This window comes from Emydura macquarii, unplaced genomic scaffold (assembly GCF_026122565.2).
Source record: "Emydura macquarii macquarii isolate MOO-44397 ecotype Brisbane River unplaced genomic scaffold, CSIRO-AGI_Emac_v2 contig_67, whole genome shotgun sequence".
Classification (NCBI taxonomy): Eukaryota; Metazoa; Chordata; order Testudines; family Chelidae; genus Emydura; species Emydura macquarii.
In genome coordinates, this window is record NW_027130204.1 from 11,073,241 (window position 1) to 11,094,422 (window position 21,182).

Here is a 21,182-nt window from a genome sequence, read left to right on the forward strand (position 1 = left end):
TTTAAATATTTCTCTGTATTTTTAGTTCATTTGAGTTATAGCTCTTGCAAGCGTGATAGTTTTTAGACTAGTTGGTCTTATCTTTACAGGGATGTTCAGTTATCCCAAACTGATTAGCAGGCTGTCTGATTTCAGACATCTATTAAATATCAGATGTGACAAAAAAGGGACTTTTTTAAGACAACTTTTTTTTTTGCCTGTCTTGCCTTTTTTCATACTCCATTATTAACAAATGCCTAGTCTGCACAGTATATGACTAACCTACTTTAAACTCATTGCCAGCTAGTGAAGAATGTGCATTTGAAGAAATTAGGTTGCCATTAAGCAAAGTTATTTATGGTTTTCCCTCTGCTTTTCCCGTTGTGTTCACAGTTTTTCCTTCCTCTACATGGCCATAATTTCCCCAATCTTCAAACAGGGCTGAAGCTACCCAATGGGATTGAGGCTTCTCATACCTTCAGTAAAGATGGCGACTATTTCACAGACTGTTCAGGCAAAGGCTGCGGAAGCTTGTTTTGAATGGGAGGGGGGTGAGGTCCACTGAGGTGGCCACTCTAAGCTGTCTAGGTCCCATTCTTGCATCTGCCATCCTATGCGTGCACACAATGGACAGGGAATGACACGCGGGGGCAGAAACATAGATCAGCCCCCACAATATTGCAGTTGTGGGGACACTAGCTCCCATCACTCCCGTGTGCTGGGGGCTGCCATTAAGTAAAAAAGTTTCCCATTGTTCTCAGTGGAAGAGAAGCCTCAGGTTGCTCTCAGAAGAGACAGGTGCCATTTCACTACTGCCATCGAGTTTCTCAGTCTTCAGATCTGTCCCATGTGTGACACAAGCAATCAAAATGTCTGAAATGTGGAACACCTGGGTCTTGTTGCCTGTTGCACCCTAACTGACAGATTATAATGGTTTTTAAGTATGAAACCTGTTAAGGATATTTTTTCACTGTATGAATGAAATAAGAGGTTCTTAAAAAGAAAACTGAAAAAATAAATTCTGGCCTGTGTGACCATAAAAATTCTCTATGCAGGCTGTCAGCAGATTTTGGATGCTAGATATTCAGTTCCACAGTCCTGACCTCCACCATTTGAACTAAAGGTTATCCTTTATGTGGAGTAGCTGCTAGAAGGGGTAGCAAAACACACGTGACCAAAGGGTTCCACCACTGCTTGCTAGATAGTCATAGAAACTTGGGGATCTGGACTCCTGGGTCCTCTTCTTGGGCCTGTGGGGGAAATGTGGTCTGATGAGTAGAGCAGTGGTTACAGACAGGATAGCCAAGCCCAGAGTTTTGTCCCACACTGCCTGAAAGGCAGGGTGTACGAGAGTTGGATCTGCCCCAGTAGAGACTTGGGTTCCGTTCTCCATTCCATCACAAGTGACCCCATGCAACCTAACAGTTGGTTTGTTTGTAAGGTGGGGGAAATGCAACTTGCCTGGCTCCAGGTCAGGGTATGAGTCATTGCTTGGAGTAGAGCCATTAAGTGGACAAATATGTAAACAGCAAGTGAATGGAAGAGGTGAGATTTGAACTCTCCCGACTCCCAGCTCAGTGCACCTTCTTCCAGCCTAAAGATATTTTGGTGTGAATGTTTTGCTCTGCCCAGCCATGCAATGCTAGTGAACAGTGTGCAGGAGCTGCTGGCACATCTGAAACGTGCATCTTTTCCACCCAGACTAGGCAGGCTGTGATCCTGAAACCTGGGCAGAACCGGTGCAGTTCTCTGGTGGATTCAATGTGTATGTGATGAGGCATGCTTTTCAGAGGAGGGGGAAATGTGGAGAAGTAGCAGGCCCTGGTATCGGGGTCCTTGAAATTGCAGAGCTGAATGAAATAAGTTCCAGGAAGGGTTGGTTGAGAAAAAGGCAGTCAGGGAGTTCGAAAGAATATAGCATTTGGAGGCAGTGGGTTGTGAGAGCTGGTGCAAGAGGAACTGAAATGAACTGTTGTAGGATCAAGAAGTTACACACATCCCAATAAACTCTCTCATAGTTGAACACACAACCTTAATTATGACTTCAAAAATATGCCAGGCCCTTAACCTCTGCACATATGTCAATGCTGAGTATTTGCTGAGGTTGTGATTAAAATTATTTGTTACACTGCAAAGGAAATTAATGTTTTGTTTCCTGATCTGCTGAAGATCAAAAGAAGTTCCATGTGAAGATGAAGAGTCTGTCATCTTTGGTGAAAAACATGTTGTGTGGGCATTGGGGTACCTCTAAAAAGGTGTCCCGTAACTTTTTTCCTTGTTTCTTAGGGGGAATGTGACACTTAGCTAACCATAATCCTTTGTTTTTGTTTTTGGCTTTGGCTTTGGAATGTGATATATATTACAAACTGTACCCTGCTCTGGCTGGGATAATGACAGGGGGCAAAACCCAAACCCAGTGTATTCTCTGCCACAGGTATAAACTGCTCAGGGTGCCATTCCACACATAGTCCCAGTGCACAGTGCCATGGGATGGGCTGTGCTTCCCCTCTGAGCAGAGCCAACATGCACAACCACCATCCACTTGCCAATGATTGTACTAGTGGTTTGGGGGACCATGCCCCAATCCACAGATTATGCCCCTTGTGGGTATGGTCTGTGGGACGGCGGTTTAGCTAGGCACGCCCCCTACTGCAGTCCTGTGCACTGCAGAGCCCTTCTGCACATTCATAGAATCATAGAATCATAGAATATTAGAGTTGGAAGGGACCTCAGGAGGTCATCTAGTCCAACCCCCTGCTCAAAGCAGGACTAACCTCAGCTATATCATCCCAACCAGGGCTTTGTCAAGCCGCACCTTAAAAACCTCTAAGGAAGGAGATTCCACCACCTCCCTAGGTAACCCATTCCAGTGCTTCACCACCCTCCTAGTAAAAAACTTTTTCCTAATGTCCAACCTAGACCTCCCGCCCTGCAACTTGAGACCGTTGCTCCTTGTTCTGTCATCTGCCACCACCGAGAACAGCCTAGCCCCATCCTCCCTGGAACCCCCTTTCAGGTAGTTAAAGGCCGCTATCAAATCCCCCCTCACTCTTCTCTTTTGCAGACTAAACAAGCCCAGTTCCCTCAGCCTCTCCTCATAAGTCCTGTGCTCCAGCCCCCTAATCATTTTGGTTGCCCTCCGCTGCACTCTCTCTAACTTGTCCACATCCTTTTTGTAGTGGGGGGCCCAAAACTGGACACAATATTCTAAATGCGGCCTCACCAATGCCGAATAGAGGGGAATAATCACTTCCCGTGACCTGCTGGCAATGCCCCTCCTAATGCAGCCCAATATACCATTAGCCTTCTTGACAACCAGGGCACACTGCTGACTCATATCCAGCTTTTTATCCACTGTTACCCCCAGGTCCTTTTCTGCAGAGCTGCTGCCCAGCTCGTCGGTCCCCAGTCTATAGCTGTGCATGGGATTCTTCCTTCCTAAGTGGAGGACTCTGCACTTGTCCTTGTTGAACCTCATTAGATTTCTTTTGGCCCAATCCTCCAGTTTGTTTAGGTCACTCTGTATCCTATCCCTACCTTCCAGGGTATCTACCACTCCCCCCAGCTTAGTGTCGTCCGCAAACTTGCTGAGGGTGCAATCTACCCCATCCTCCAGATCATTAATAAAGATGTTGAACAAAACCGGCCCCAGGACCGACCCCTGGGGCACTCCGCTTGTGACCGGTTGCCAGCTAGACATGGAGCCATTGATCACTACTTGTTGAGCCCTGTGCTCTAGCTAGTTCTCTATCCATTTTATAGTCCATTCATCCAACCCATACTTCTTTAACTTGCTGATAAGAATACCGTGTGAGACAGTATCAAAAGCTTTGCTAAAGTCAAGGTATATCACATCCACCGCCTTCCCTACATCCACAGAGCCAGTCACCTCATCATAGAAAGCAATCAGGTTGGTCAGGCATGACTTTCCCTTAGTGAATCCGTGTTGACTGTTCCTGATCACCTTCCTCTCCTCCAAGTGCCTTAAAATGGATTCCTTAAGGACCTGCTCCATGATTTTTCCAGGGATTGAGGTGAGGCTGACCGGTCTGTAGTTCCCTGGATCCTCTTTCCTCCCATTGTTTTAGCCCAGTGGGGAGTTCTGTGTAAAACTTGGTGGTGGGTTATGTCCCACAGTAAGGTCTGTGGTGCTGAGAATAAATAGTAACCTTAATTGCAAAGAATTGGGGGGAGAAAGATTTTGTGATTGAGCTCTCCCTTTCACTTACTTAGTCAGGACTCTCTAAACCTCAAGGTATTCGTGGAAAGTGTGCACTTTTGCGGCATATAGCCTGGTTGCTTTTAGAGAACTTATCTACATTTCAGAACCGTTCTGTTGCATTCTTTCATCTTGAGATCTCAAAGCACTTCAATTAATCCTCATAATACCCCTATGAGGAAGGAAAGTTTCTATCATCCCCATTTTACAGATGAGGAAACTGAGGCATAGGGATGTGTAATGACTCATCCAAGTCATTGCAGCAAGTTAGTAGAAGAGATCTGACACCCAGATTCATGCTCAAACCACTATATACTCCTGCTTACTTGGCAAACTGGGCAAGAAAAAGGGAACCAAACTGAATTTACACCCAAAATTCACACTGAAATTGATCAGAACCTTTCTGAGGTTCAGAAAGTCAATGAATATTATAAAATTACTTTTGATTTTTTTATCTGCTTCTGTCTTTCCAGTTCTAGGTCATACCCCAAATCCTATGAGAAATGCTGTTTTCTTGGTATTTCTAGCTCAACCAGCAGCAGGAAGTACCAAAAATCTCTCAGGATGGTAGAATTGGAGGAAAACTTCAAAGTTCTGATGTAGAATGGAACAGGTTTTTTTTATTTTATTTTTTAAAGTGGAAAATCCCTTCCCCCTTTCAATCAGCTTTCCCACATAGCCTCTTCTTGGGAGATTTCCAGTACAATACTGCACACTCAAGTGGTTAAAAATCTAAACTTTAGATATTGCAATTGCAGGAATACAATACAACTGAGCCTGGTACAGGAGTAACTGGATGAAATTCTATGGCCTATGGTATACAGGACATAACACCAAAAGATCTTTTGGTATTAAAATTTATGAAGAAGCAGCCAAATTTTTAGACAAACCTATATATTGTTTCAAAATTTGCTCATAATTAGCTCTGAAGTCTTTAGAAACAGGGCTTAGTCCAGTATTAATGACAGACTCGAAAGTACATCAGCATTTTTAGGTTTAGCTATAAATTCATCACAAGGAGAACAGTCTCCATATAATGCATTATTTAATGTCATCATCTAATTTATCTGTTTACTGAATCCAAACAGCCTGACTAATGTAGTGAAATGTATTTCACTAGTTGACCATACTTGTATGTATGTTAAAAAAAAAAAAAGAGCACCTAGTGGGTTTTGCTGATAGATTATTTTGGACTTCATTACACAGATTGCTGTGGAGCCACAGTAGCTTTCTCCTCCTGGTAGTAAAAAATTTACTGAGCTCAAAATTACTGTAATGATTTTCACTCACTATATATATGTCAAAGCATAAGTCTTTGGTATGTTGTACTTTTCAATATACAGACTGGATCATGCAGTCTTTAGTCAATAACCCACATCTAAGATTCTCACCTGGTTTACACCTATTTTCTAGTCATCTTTGTGTATAGATTGCACCAGCTTGAATTCTCTCTTAGGTTCATGTAAATTGACTAACCACTGTAATTTACACGCTAAGCACTAACCCCTGATGTGTAATTTACATCCCCTTACACAACAACTCTGTATTTAGCTAGCTGAGGCCAAGATGCTCTGTCTTACATGCAGAAAGGCAAGAAGAGAAGCATGTAGCGGTAGGTTATGGGCAGGAAACAGTTTTCTTGTCTTGCGAGAATTTTTGAGATTTTAGAAAAAAAATTCCAACTTGAATTGGGATGAAAAATCAAAATCTCAAATTCTTGTGACCCCTAAATTGTAAATATAAATGTTGGATCAGCCTATCAAAATATATTATTTCATTAATTTTGAAATGTTTTGTTTTGATTTCAACCTTTTTTATTTTATCTACTTTTTTTTAAAACTATTTATTGCCTTTTTACTATAAATTAAAAATTTCTAAACAAAAAGTTGTTTGGAACCAAAAAATTGAACTTTTTCATTTAGAAAACGTTGAGACAGGCTGGATAATTTTGAATTAAAAAAAATTTTTTTTTGTTTGAAATGGGAAATTTGTTGCAACAGATGTTTTCCCACAAATAGCTAAGGTTTTGAAACAGCAGCATTTTCTGACCAAAATACATTTCACTGAATAATTCCCAACCAGCTGTAGGTCTGAGTAGTAAGTCAAGGTTTTAAACTCTGTTAACAATTACTCAGAGAACCTTCCCAAAATGATTCCAAGATGTAGATAAGTTTTCTAAAAGCACTCAGGTGATATGCAGTTAAGATCCATCATCTTCTGCTGATACTTAGTGGTTCACAGAGCCCTGAGATAGTGTGGTCAGTCACAAAATCCTTCAGCACAATTCTCTGCAGCTAGTAGTTATAACATAAATTCTCAGCACAGTGGGTCATGTTCTGGGATATAACATCATAATTCAGGAGTAACTTGGCCATTTTTAACAGGGTCGAATATATGAAACTTGGCTGTAATGTCCTCAGAATTCTCAGAATTACTGTAGTTCAATGAGCAGCCAATATAGGTTAAACCTCTTAGGCTATGTCTACACTGACGGCGGCAAAGTCGTCGCCATCAGATCGACTTATCTGGATCAACTGAACGGTCAGTGAAGACCCGCTCAGCTGATCCAGAAGTCGATGTACTAAAACCTCCTCCTCAAGTGGCGTAGCTCTGCGTCAACGGGAACACATTTCCTGTCGGCACAGTGCAGTGAAGACGGCATGCAGAAGAGAAACACAGAAGTCGACGGGAGTTACACAAGTTCTTTGCGTACTTTGTGTAACTCTCGTTGACTGCCATCGCTGAGGTAAGTGTAGACCAAGCCTCAGTATATTGTAAGTGTTCTAGACAGACATTCTGTTTTATCTTGTTTAGAATTATGGTAATTAAATATACAATAGACTGTACAGAAGTTGAAGTCCCAACAGTCTCTTGAGTCCCCAGAGACTGTAAATAGCCAGATCATTTTGTAGTGTACATACCTGATGAACAGGCTATTAATTTTACAGTAAATGTTATTTTACTGTGACTGATGCCACATTTTGTGACCATGCTGTAGTTGATTAGGAGGTCTTGGTAACTATAATGCAGCCCTTTCTCACAGTCTTATGCTACATCCTGACAATGATGTGGTGACTTCCATTTACACTATGAATGGACTGGATTAGGCATCAACCACTACAAAGATACATGTTTAAATTCTACCTCTGCCAGACCTATGCGACAAAAGGGGTGGACTTTTGATTAAGGCACAGGCCAGGTCAAGAGACACATGTTCTACCACAGACTGCTTGTGTGACATCAAGCAAGTCCCTTAACTTCTTTGTGCCTCAGTTTCCTTATCTATAAAATCTGTAGTTATTGTGAGGATTGATTGACTAATGTTTGTAAAATGCTTCTATATCCTTGGAAGGAAGGCACAGAAGAAGACATAGAAGAATTATTATAATGTAATAATTGGAGACTGATATACACAGCCTAGGTTCCAATCCAGTTTCCATTTAAGTCATTGCTGCTTTGGGAGTTGGATTAGGCCCCTGAAGACCATAACTAAGTGAAAATAACAAAAAAAATTTTCTGTGCACAGACTGAAAAATCGCAATGAATTTATTTATTGCAAAATTATTCAATAATTTCCACAAAAAATAATTCTTCATCTACATATTTCTTGCAAATATTTGTGTGTGTGACACACCAGTAAGTCATGTGGCACAGTTTCTGTTTTCTGGTTGGCTGGCTTGTGTAACTAATACAACACGAATAACAAATATAATCAAATATACAATTCAAAATTCAGGCTGCATCAGTTAGATGAACCATCCAATCAGGGAACTGAAACTCTTCCACTGTATGCTATATTGATTAATTAAATAACCTGCAAACTGTGCAGTTAATTAGAATACACAAATTTACATACTGTTGGTTAGTTACATAAGTCATATGGTATTACTTCTGTCCCCTACTGGAGGACTTACGTAACTAAATAACACAATTGTGAATTGAGAATTTTATAATCATGCATGCAAATCAAAATTCACTTTCAGCAAGTATTTGACCTAAAAATTTACTTTTTGCAATAATCACGGTAATAAAGCTTGAAGCTTGAATGTTTATGGAACAAATATCAAAATTCACTATATTGTGAATGTCTGTAGACAATTTTTTTCTGCTAGGGTCTCAGCTCTACTGAAGACAGCCTTGCGTCTAGACAGGATAAACATGTATTTATATTTGATCCAATGGAGGACTATTGTTTGTTTTTCATGTCTTCCCTGTGCTGAGGGGAGAAGCACATGTAAGGACCTCCCAGTGGAGGAATATTGAGTCTGGGTTACAAATAGGTTGTTTCGGTACTTAAGCTTTGCATTCCATATATGATTTAAAAAAAAAAAAAGGCCATTTCAGGTGGTGAAAGGTGCTTGTGCATGTGAGGAAGATGGGAAAGTGAAATGGTAGTGTGTGTATCAACACTGAGTATATATAGAGCATCACCAAGGTGTTTCACCAAATGTCATAAATACTGTTAAAAGAATACAACCACCCATCATATACATCATACTTACTTGACATAAAGCTGCCAGTCACAGGATGCTGCTCAGGCAAAAAAAGCCACAAGTCATCCCATGGAAAAGAAGATCAAATGGTCTTAATTAGTTAATTTGCACAATTCATTGGATTTAAAAGCATTTTCTTAAATAGCTTCTTGATTGAGAATAACTACTTTCTTAATCTTAGACCTATTGGGCTGAGATCAGTAGAACAGTCAAACAAAATAATGACTGACAGTACAATTTACAACATGCAGGACTAAATTGACTCTTAAAAATATGCACTTGCTGTAACTATCAGGAACTTGCAAAAGAGAGAGAACTTAAAGAGACAAGAAGGTCCAGTACACATTGTGCAAGGGAGAGCAGGAGGTGCACGCTGAGCAAAATGGTGTAACAATACTAACTGCTATACTACCTTGGAGCCTGAAGGGCTCTCTGGCAGCCTATACACAGAGGTGTGGCCACAGGAAATGGGCGTGGCCAGTTGCAAAATTGCAACTTCACACGATGCAAATGGAGCATAAAGTAAAACAGTACAAGGCTATCGGCCCTGTAACTTATAATTGAGGTATTCAGCTAGTTTGTTTATTGTTACTGTTTATTGTGGTAGTGCTTATGAGTCCCAGTCATGGACCAGGACCCCATTGTGATAAATGCTGTACAGACACAGAACAAAAAAGATGGCTGCTGCCTCAAAGACTTTATAATATAAATAGTGGTATGTTGGCTCTAAATGATCAGTATAGCTAGTATTCAGTAACTGTGTGGCAGCTAATAGTTAACAGCAGTTCAAGTTTTGCCAGAGGCTTAGCATATCACATGATTTATCCTGTAACCACTTCATCACTTTGCAGGCAGTGTACCTGCCCTCCTTTTCCCCCCTCAGACCTTGCCTTTGTAAGCAAGAATGGTCTGCTTCTTCTCAGCTCTCCTGGAGTGCATTCCCTAGTGTGCATGGCCTCTATAAGTGCTCAGATTTTGCCAAAAGACATAATACAAGCACAGTTAGGAACCGCCAGACTGGATCAGACTCCTAGTCCATCTATGGGCAAAGGGTACATATACTCTATGAACTAGGGGTGTGATTCCTCGCTTGTGCAGACATACTTGTGCTAGCTCTTATCTGAGTTACCACGTTAAAAATAGTTGTGTGGCCATGGTACCCAGGCAACCATGGAATGTGCTGGCTGCCTTGAGCAGAAGCCCACCTGAGCCCTGTGGGTAAGTACTTGGGGCTGCTAGTGTGTGCCACAGCACCTGTGTGACCATGGCTACTCTATTGTTTTTAGTGCACTAGTTCATGAGAACTAGCAAAGTATGTCTACATGAGCTGGGAGTTACACCTCCGACTCCTAGCATAGATGTAGCCAGAGAAGCAAGACACCCCGTAGTAGGCAAATGAATCTGTCATGTGGTAAATGTGGACTCACATGATTATGCTGTGGAAAAAGCTGTTGTGTGGATACAAGTCAACCATGTTTACTTTAAACTGGTCAGACGGGACTGTCACAAAACCATGGTTGCTCTGGCAGCATAGACTGGGCCTTGGTGGTAAAACAAAACAGTATTTAAACAAAGCAAGTTCTTCTCTGCAGAGCTATAGAAGGGTGTCAAAAGCAAGGAAAAACAAAAAGGACCCGGTTCTGTTCTCATTTACATTGGGTGTAAATCTGGAATAACTCTAAAGCTAGTGGTATTACTCTAGGTGTACATGTAGCATTGTCTCTGTGCTCTTTCAAGTAGAATTAACTAACCTGATATTTGTAACTGGTTGTTAATCTGCAGAGATGTGCATCATGTTGCCTAGAATGTGCCCTTTCTCATCCCTTGCCTCTACTCCCTTTCTATTTCATGGTCATGGCCTTTGCCTGTTTTTTGTATGCCTTCTTGAGTACAGGAAGCTTTTGAAGAAGTTCAGACATGTTTATTTGCATCTCAGCAGCTTTTCCCTGTATTTTCATTCCCCACTGTTCTGTGAAGTTCCTGGGTGGAGATGGATGCATAGAAACTATGATTTTAGGGCCATTTTATGCTTTAAACAAAACAAAACAAACAAGAAACCCCTTATAGTATTCTATGGTAATGGGTCCAAAACGCTATTAACGTTTACAAGATGTAGAATATTATAGTATTTTTATAGGGGTCTGTAGGGCTGCAATAAGCATTCGGTATACTTTGAGCATACAGGGAGTTAAACGTGGGGGTGGGGACTGGAAAATTAGATAGAAAGGAAATTGCTAAATCTATTGCAACGTTGCCAGGATCCATCTCTGAAATTATTTATCTCCTTTTCATAGTCATTGGAGACAGCTATGGAAGATAACCAGATGTTCAAGCATCTCTCTTTCTTTTTTTTATCACATTCAAAGGACCTGTGTCTTAGCAACAACAGTCAATGTTTAAAAACCCTTTGCTGGCCCAAATCAAGGCAAAATATTTATATGTGCAAACAAATCCAAAACTACATAGAAAGTTCTTGTGGTTTGAGGCAATGATATAGTAAAATGCACATAGTGCAGTTACAGCTGGAAATCCCTATAGACCAGCTTTATTAGAAACAAGCCTTTAGCAAGCCTGTAAAGTTCTCTGCAGTTTCAAGAGCAGCATGTAATGTAAATATGGGATGATGCCAATGAAATGAGGAAGCTGCTATTATAAATGAAGTGGGCATGGTGTGAATGTTCCCCTTCTTTTAGATTAACATGAATACCTTTTCCCAAGTGTTTTCAGAACTGAAGCAATACAACTTCAAATGCTTTCTGAGGCTCGTCTTTACGAGGAATGGAACTCCCAGTGGAAAACAATAGCAAAATATTGTCAGAAAGTAGCTGTTTGAGTTAATTAAAATGACAACATTAAATACTGAAATAGTTTTTTCATCTGAAATGAATTTCTACTGGAAAACATTCCATCCCTGGAAGTGAAAGCTCTGTCTGGATCACACCACAACAGCAACCTATCGCTATATCCTTCACTGATCCTTCCCTGCTGGGCAGTCTGGGAAGAGAGGACAAAAATGCCATAGGACTGAAGCCTGAACCACTTTGTCAGCCTTAGAACAGGGTTTAGGCACATTGATCAGACAGTGGAAGGATGCTTACACTACTGCTGTCCACGCTCTAGTATTACTATTATTTATTGAAATTACAGTAGTATTTCAAGGCCCCAACTGAGATAGTCCTCCCCGCCCACATTGTAGTAGTTACTGTTCATACCCAGACATGAGTCTGCCCCAAAAGAGTTACAAACTAAATAGACAAGAAGGGATGTAAACCCTCAATCTGCAGAGAATAAGCCAACCTCTTACTGCTGGAAATGTTCTCTGGGGACAGAGAGACAAGGTGGGTGAGGGTAATATCTTTTATTGGACCAACTTCTGTTGGTGAGAGAGACAAGCTTTCGAGGTACACAGAGCTCTTCTTCAGGTCTGGAAAAGATATTAAAAGTGTCACAGCTAAATACAATATGGAACAGATAGTTTAGCATAAGTAGTTACCACATAAGGGAGCATTCAAGGTAAAGTGACCCATTAACACCTCCGTATTCACAGGATAAAGGGGGCTAGTGGGTTACAGATTGTTGTAATAAGCCATAAATGCAGTGTCTTTATTGAGGCCTGGTCTACACTACATGGTTAGGTCGATGTAAGCTGCCTTGTGTCGACCTCGCTGTGGAAGTGTCTCTGCTTAAATTGCACTCTTGCTGATGTAAGTGCCTCTCTATGCCGATTTAGTAACACCACCTCCCCGAGCAGCATAGAGTCAAGGTCAATGTAAGTAAGTCAATGCAGTGTAAGTGTAGATGCTGTGTTGCTTACGTTGACTGTTACTACCTTTCAGGAGTTGTCCCACAGTGCCCCATGCTGACAGTAGAGTCAATACAAGCATGTCGGTGGTGCACATTGTCACTGGGAGCCAAGTGTGCATGCACACAAGCCATTTAATAACTGCGGTGGCTGTATGCTGGTTTAAGTTGGGTCAACATAATTTTGTAATGTAAACATTGCCAAGGACCATGATTTTTAGTATTTAGCAGAGTTACGAATTTAAGCTCCCAGACTTATCATTTGAAGGAGTTGTGCAGTTTCCTTGGAGGATAAGGACTGAGAGGTCAGATATAGAGTGATTGCTTTGTGATAAGTGTTCACCCACAGTTGATACTGTGTTTTTAACTTTTATCATTTTCCTGTGTGAGTTCATTTGAGAGCGTACTGATTGCCTGGTTTTGCCCACATTGTGGTTGTTGGGGCATTTAGTGCACTGGATGAGGTATGCCTCATGTTGTGATAGGCATGTGTAGGGCCCATAGGTGTGTTGAAAGGTGTGTTGTGGGGGCTGTTGATCTCAAAACAACTCACTTCATGTTTTCTTGCACTTTCCTCTGAAACACTTAGAAGTAGCTACTGTTAATGACAGATACTTGACTCTTTGGTCAGCAGTCTGATCCAATAGGGCAATTCTTATGTTACTGTCCCGTGTTTTCTGTGCACTAAAATTTAAATTTCAAGGAGTCTGCTCTTTGCATGGATAGCTGCTGTTACAATAGAGAACTTCTTGATGAGGGGGTGTAATAGTATGATAATGTGTAGAGTATGTCTAGGAATAGAGAACTCTATTTTCAGGACACGCCCAATGTGCAATGGCAGTCAAAAGATCTAACAGAATGTTAGGATCTGTTAGGAAAGCGATAGATCATAGGACAGTAAATATCATAATGTCACTATATAAATTTATGGCAAGCCCAACCTGGAATACTGTGTGCAGTTCTGGTTGCTCCATCTCAAAAAGATATATTAAAATTGGAAAAGGTACAGAGAAAAAATGATGAATGGTATGGAACAGTTTCCATATGAGGTGAGATTAAAAAAGACTGGGACTTTTCAGCATGGGAAAAGAAATGACTAAACAGGGACATGCTAGAGGTTTATAAATCGTGAATGATGTGGAGAAAGTTAATTTGGAAGTATTATTTACTCCTTCACATAACACAGGACTGTGCAAATATGGCCAGTACTGCCAACCCCAGATGTTCAAAAATCATGAGATTGGCTTTAAAATCATGAGATTATGTAAAAATAATAGATTTGGTGTTCCTTTTATTTGTCTGTTCCTTTTATTTGCCTTGAGCCTTTAGGGTCCACCGGGGTCACATTTTGAAGCTTTCTCCATGCCACAAGGACTAGAAACTTACTTTTTCGAAAACAATAATTATCATCAGACTCATGACAAAATCATGAAAGTTGGCAACACTGTCATAATTGCCAAGCAAGTTAAGTTGCCCCGTCTAAAAAAAGGTTGTTGTTAAGTTATATATCTGATTATATAAACTTTGAGAGTATAATGGAATGTAAAATATGTGGACAGGTTGTTTAATATTGTTCTCTCAAGTGAGACAAAAGGGATGTTATGATAGTTCCCCAGAAGAGGGTGATATAGTGTGAATATTGGTAAGATAATGTCTAGGAACTTAAAAGAACTACTTTCAGGAAGTGCTTGATGAGACAGGACAGCATATGTGGAGGAAGGATTTAATATTGCACTGTCTTGGCGTGTCCTTTCTCTTTATGCTTGTACATGGAAGAGATGCCATTTTGTGAGGCAGAATTGATACAGCATATTACCAAGGAGACACAATCTTCTTGCAAACAGGAGGCATAATATTTCATTTCTGTTGATAGCTCCTCTGTTAGAGTAACCACTTCTAATTCTACCAGGCATCGCTTCCAGCTACGGAAAAATAATGCTCTTCAAAAGGTCAATATGCAACAGCCTGTTGATTTATACCATTCATGAGATATTGTGGTTTCTTGTTGCACATGCTCCTGCCCTGTTTTAAACAATCTTTTCCATTTGTGACAAAATGGAATGCAGCCAGATACAGGTTTTAACCCAATTGCATACTCCTGTATTTAACTTCTTCATTCCATCAGACCAATTTTTAATCTGCATCATTCCTATTTACTCAGTCCCAATCATCTCCCTGCTGACAGGATACAGAACTGAGAGCTACATGTTCAAAGCACTGAACAAAATTAACTCAACCTTGTAATGTCACTGTACTGCACAAACTCAGATATTATTACTCCATGCAATTGGACCCATGTGAGTGGATCCTTGCATCTGTACAGAGTGCCATTGACTTCAGTAGGCCTCCTTGTGGGTGTAGGGTCTGCCAGGTGTGGATCTGATTGCAGAATTGAAGCCTAGAATTGTTGTGAGATCTGTGGAAATAGATTAATTATAAAATACCAGTAGTTGCCAGAGAGTACTGCTGCAAGCACTGGCCTGTAAACTAAGGCTGAAGTAACAATTAGTTTTCAGTCGTCGTCTTGTGTCAAGGCACTGGACTGGGAATGGGGTGATCTAAGGGTGATCTAAATTCAGTTCCTGGATCTGCCATGGGCTACCTTTGGGATCTTGGGCAAATCCCTGGATCTCTCTGTGCCACAATTCCCAACTGTAAAAATGGCATCATAATATTTCCTTTCTCCTACCTTTGGCCTCTTGTCTATTTAAATGATAAATTCTTCAGAGCGGGAATGGCCTCTTATGTGTATGTATACCACCTGTAGGTGCTTCTGTAATAGCTCTAAATATCATGAAATCACGTTAGAGAGAAAAGATAGGTGAGGTAATGTCTATTATTAGACCAGCATCTGTTGGTGAGAGAGACAAGCTGAAGAAGAGCTCTGTGTAAGCTTAAAAGCTTGTCTCTCTCACTGATAGACGTTAGTCCAATAAAAACTATTGCCTCGCCCACCTTATCTCTGTAATATCCTGGGACCAACATGGTTACAGCAACACGGCATACATGAAATCACATTGTCCAGAAGCTAACATTTGCAATATTTGTCCCATTGTAAAACAGTGATTGAAAACCAGATTTGAAAAAAAAAAGAGAGAGAGAAAGAGAGAGACTAATAGTACAGTACATAGGAACAATACAAGTGATGGGGTGTGATCCAGTGCTCTGAGCACAGGACAGACCCGGGAAGGCCTTAATTGCAATGATGTCTCTCATGTGGTTATGGTCAAGGCATTTAGCCTCTCTTCCTCTGTTTCTCCAGTTGTAAAATGGGGACAATAAGATTTACTCACAGGGGTGTTGTGAGAAGCAGTTAGTTCATGTTTATGGAACACGCAGAGAGCAAATAGCACTAAGTATTACTGGTTTGACAGTGGTACTGCACTCTAATCCAGCTGTACTGGATGATTATATCAGTGGTTCTCCACCTGCGGCCCAATCAGCAGACACCTGCGGCCCATGTGACATCCTCAGGGCCATACGAGCAGTATATATATATTGTGTGGATATGAGCCACATAACACATAGAGAGTTGCATATGCTGCCCACAATGGTAGGTAGGTTGAGAACCACTGGATTAGATGGTATGCTCTGATGCTCTTGTTTCACTTTAGTGGTGAGTATAATCTTTGTGTGATGTAGAGAGGAGGACATGTACCAGATCTATCAGGACCACATGCTCAGGGTCTAACTGATCGCCATACATGGGGTCAAGGAAGGAATTTCTCCCCAGGTCTGATTGGCAGAGACCTTGGGACTTTTTCGCTTTCCACTGCAGCATGGGGCACAGGTCACTTGCAGGTTTAACCTAGTGTATTTTTCTGTAACTTGAAGTCTTTAAACCATGATTGGAGGACTTCATTAACTCAGCCAGAGGTTAAGGGTCTATTACAGGAGTGGGGGGAGGGGGGTGAAGTTCTGTGGCCTGCATTGTGCAGGAGGGTCAGACTAGATGATCACAATGGTCCCTTCAGACCTTAGAGTCTAGGAGAATTAAATTAAAAACATCTAACCTCCCACCACCCCCATCCCAACTAACCAGATGCTCTTCAACATGCTAGCAGGTGCTTCGGGCAGGAAGGCTAATGAGTAAGGATATGATTTGGTCCCAGATGTCCCGGATTTTGTGACTTTTTGGGACCCCTGAGACTTCTGGGGCAGGGCTGGAGCAGCTGTCAGCCCCTTGGCTGCTGCCGAACAGCTGATCAGCCTGAGCAAGGAGGAGGTGGCAGGAGTCCACTGCACTCCAGCTGTTCTAGGTTGTTGGAGGTTCCTTGAAGACTGCTGTTGTTGAAGATGGGGGGCTGAGCTTATCCCCAGCAGCAGCAGACTCTCACAGGAAGAAAGGTGACATAAAGCCACCTTCTCCACTGGGCTATTTGCTCCTGATCTAGACTGAGTTGTGCCATGCACGTTCATGTAATATTTGAGCTCCTGATTTCCTCTTGTTTATTTGGGCACTGTTCTTACGCTGCAGTTGGAAGCCATTGGCAAATTAATTTAAAAAATGCATGGGGAATCTCACCTGGCCAGTCCAATGCTAAAACTAGAGATAGTCAGTTGGCAGCATAGGCATGCGCATGGGGCCAGGCACACCCTAATGCTGGGGTGTATAACCTTTTGGTCTAGTGGTGCTGCCGCCAAAAGACTGCGGGCACGCGGAATTTGTTGGCAGACAGGAAGAGAAAGCATGCTGCCGCAGAAATGAAAGGAGACGCGGTATGCTGCGGCAGAAAGGAAGTCACCGCGCTCTGCCACCAAAATCCCGTTCTTCACCAGCGGGAAATTCAAATGTGGCCCGCTGGTTAAACTGATGTCGATACCCCTGACAAAGATTCCCTGGGTACACACCCTAATCAAATGTGCTGCGCACGCTAATGCAGGGTAGGCTACCTCATGTAAGCAAAACCAAGCTGTGTCTGCAGCAGGGTCAAAACTGAACTAAAGACCAGAGCAAATGTTTGTTCTTACAAACCTACAGCTGTGCACAGTTATGTTAAAAATGAAAAATAAAGTTAGGGGCCTAAGATTAAACTGCAAGAGGCAAGGGAAAGGTTGTGTTCGGGTAAACATGCTGTCCTCCACAGCCTCAATGGGTGTGATTTTCAAAGCTGCAGAACTTCAATGTGATCACTGAGTGTGCAGGTCTCCAATGTAGCAGTGTGATTCCTACCCTCTGTGTCTAAATCGAAGAGTAGCTCTTTTGCTCCAGAGTAGAGTTTTGTGGAATGTGGAAGGCTAACCCTGCCGCAGCACAAATCTTCCCTGCTTTCATGTATCATTATGAATTCAAAACTCCAACCGGATTTAGCAAAAGGGTTGCCAGTACTCATCAGATTTTTGGAGCAAGTCTGAGCCAGTGATCATTCTGGAATGAAAATCCAGGCAGTATGAATCCAAAGAAAATGTTTGCATGAAGCCCTCTGAAGCATAACCACTGAGTTTTGTACTGCAGTAGAGCCAACTGCCAACATATAGAGTGTCTCACACAGTGGGAGGAAACCCCATAAAATTCCTGTTGATTAGGGAAATACTTAGACACCTGAAAAATCCTTCTCCCATCTGCTAAGGATTGACTGGCTTTCACCTGTTGTCCATATACGTAAGACTACTCATCCAAGAAGAACCTGCAAGTTTCAGGGAGAAGGATGGTCATGAGTTAAGGATGTGACCTGCATTCTACTCCTGGCTCCTGACACAGAGTTCTTTGTGACCTAGGGCAAATCACGTAACTCCTCTCTGCCTCAATTTCCCATCTGTAAAAGTGGGGATGATGCTTACTTCATGGATAACCTTACAAAAAGCACTTGTTCACTCGCTAGTGGTGAGTAATGGATGGGTGAGTTGAAACTGTCTTTGATTTGATGGTTCAGGAATGCTGTTGCTTTTCAAAGCTGTGTTAGACTGCGGGCAGCTTTCTGCCCTACTAAGGCTACAATTCAATAATACTTCCTCCCACATAATCTCTTTAAATGAGGCTTACCCAGATAGTTACTCATCTTGGTATTGCTTGATGCCTGACTGGCTGACAATGTGGCATCGGTGACTTTTGTGCCCAGCTGTATGGCTCAATACACTAATGTTCATAAAGAACTTGTCGAGCCACAGAACAATTATTAAATATTCTCTTTACGCAGTGCTTTTCTCTAATTGCCGATGTCACACCTTGCCTTTGTCTCTCATCACTATCAATGACCATCTTGTGCTTTATGCACTTTCTAAATATAACACTGCTTCTCCACCTTCAGACCCTCTCATTTTCCTCTTTGGAAGGTAGGGTAGATCTTTGTAACTTCATTTTGGCCTGCCTCATTCATGCAGGTGTCTCCTGGCAGATACAAGTTGTTAACTCCAGTTGGATTTGTCCCTGGTGTCTCAGGGAATGAAAACTATCACACAGATACATTGAACTTAGTTTCTTCTTTTTGGGTTACATAGCTCAGTATCTGCATGACTTCTTCCTCCACCATTCCCCCTCATGTACCCTCTGTGCTGCCTCTTGTGTTCACCGTCTAGCCAATTAACATTGTGTGGACTTTTTAACCTTCATACCTGTGGTGGCTTTAACCTCAAATGACTGCACCTGAGCTACTATTGCTCCAGATGGCAAGGAAGGTGGCCCGTGCAGACAGGTGTAGCTGGGGAGGATAGTTCTTTCTCTACTGGCTTCAGCTTTCAAATTAGCTTTACATTTTGGTTATGGAGTTTGGGAGGGTTAAATCAACAGATTATCAACTGGGGTCAGTAGGCCTGCTGCCCCCTTTAGAATAACTTATTGACTCTTTTAAGTCTCAGAATGTTACTTTGTACTGTTAATGGCCTAATCCAGTGTAAAGTACATAATTTCCCCCAATTATTTTGCAGAAAGGATTAGCAACATCTGTGCCCAGATACCCTCCAGCGGTTTCCCTATTCTTGCTTTTTCATTTGGCTCAATCTATCCATTTTTCATGGTGTCCCTCTCTGAATTTGTTCAGTAAACTAGTAAGGACATTAAATGGGGTTATCCAGAGGTTGCATTCAGCCATCTGTTCCGTAGGCTCCTGGCCCATTGAGTTGCTTATTTGGCCTTTTTCTCTTTGTAAATAATCTTCATTTTGTGCTCACAAAAAGAAAGTTACTGATAACAACTGACATTGCCATGTTCTGCCATAGTATTACTGGACACGGGGGAGACTGTACAGTAGTCAAAGAGTGGAACAATTGAAGCAGCACATTGAACTGCCCGTGAAAACTTGAGAGAAGTAGAAGAGGTTGAATTTAATTTCTTCATTAGTCGGGGTCTTTTTGGTTGAGCAGAGTGATGGGAAGGGTAAGTGGCCTCGTCCCCATCAAGGGGAAGAAAGTGTTAATTGGCTTCTTTGGAGGGAAAGGGACATCTCTACCATATCTTGCAATGGTCTATCCTTGTTAGGGTTGTAGGCCTTGAAAAGAAGTTTGAACCTTTGCTCTTAGGGCCCCCAGTTTAAGGTAGTACCTCTTATTCAGGAAAGCATGTAAGCATGTGAGATATCTTGATTTTAGTAAGGTTTCTGACATAGCCCCATGTGACATTCCCATAAGCAAACGAAGGAAATGCAGTCTAGTTGAAATTACCTTGAGGTGGGTGCACAACTAGCTGATCAAGTTATCAATGGTTGGGCGTCAAACTGGGTGGGTACCTGCATTCCTGGGTCTGGTACTCTTCAAAATTTTCATTAATGACTTGGATAATGAAGTAGAGAGCATGTTTATAAAATTTGCAGATGACATCAAGCAGTCAGGGTTTGCAAGCACTTTGAAAGACTGGATTAGAATTCAAAATGACTGTGACAAATTGAAGAATTGGTCTGAACCCAACAAGATGAAATTCAATAAAAACAAGTGCAAAATACTTCACTTATGAAGGAAAAATCAAACTCACAACTACAAAATGGGAAATAACCGGCTAGGTGGTAGTACTGCTGAGAAGGATCTGGAGGTTGTAGTGGATCACAAATAGGATATGAAATTCTGTGGTCTATGATATACAGGAGGTCTGACTAGATGATCTAACTTCCCTTGTGGTCTTAACAGCTGTGAATCTAGGAATATTTTTATGGAATTTTATGATTTTTTAAATCTAAATGAAATGTATTATTTAAATTTGAAACAAACTTTCCTTTCTCCAGTGGAAAGGGGAAAACAACAAATTGAAAAGCAAACATGTTTTTTTCTTTTTGATTTAAATGAAAATTTTCTCTTTGATGAAAAATCAGCACATATTGAATGACCCAAAGGTGTTCACAGTGGCTGAAAAGCTGGTTCTGTTTGAAATTATTCTGTCCAAAATTTTTTTTGTAACCAGACCTCCCAATAATAATAATGGAGTGTTGCTTAGCCTGCACCTGTGCATCAGAAAGAGAAGACCGATGCTCCTGATTGTCCTGAGGGAGGTGAGTATGGTGTTTGTTTACCACCTACAGCTGTTTTTCCCCACTGAAGCAAATGTGTGAGCAAAATGTTCTCAAGGGACAATTTTTAAACTATACTGGGAGTCTGTCAACCACTGCAGGGTTTTACCTTCATTCTGGTGAATTTCAAGTTAATTTCCTCTGACTTTTTCCATCACCCTTCTAAAATGAAAATAATCAGAAATTCACCATAATGCACAGACAGTTATCCAGCAGCTGGGTGCTTGGCAGCCTGCAGACCACGCTTTGTGATGAGAA

General features: G+C 41.5%; 1 long non-coding RNA gene across 1 annotated transcript; it reads right to left on the minus strand.

Annotated features, from left to right (window-relative positions):
• Window positions 1-1,041: 1,041 nt before the first annotated feature.
• On the minus strand, window positions 1,042-10,233 carry LOC137143503 (uncharacterized). Its single transcript, XR_010917189.1, has 3 exons — window positions 10,119-10,233; window positions 8,701-8,728; window positions 1,042-1,229 (listed from the first exon to the last, which is right to left on the minus strand). It is a non-coding gene; the product is annotated as an uncharacterized lncRNA (long non-coding RNA).
• Window positions 10,234-21,182: the final 10,949 nt, after the last annotated feature.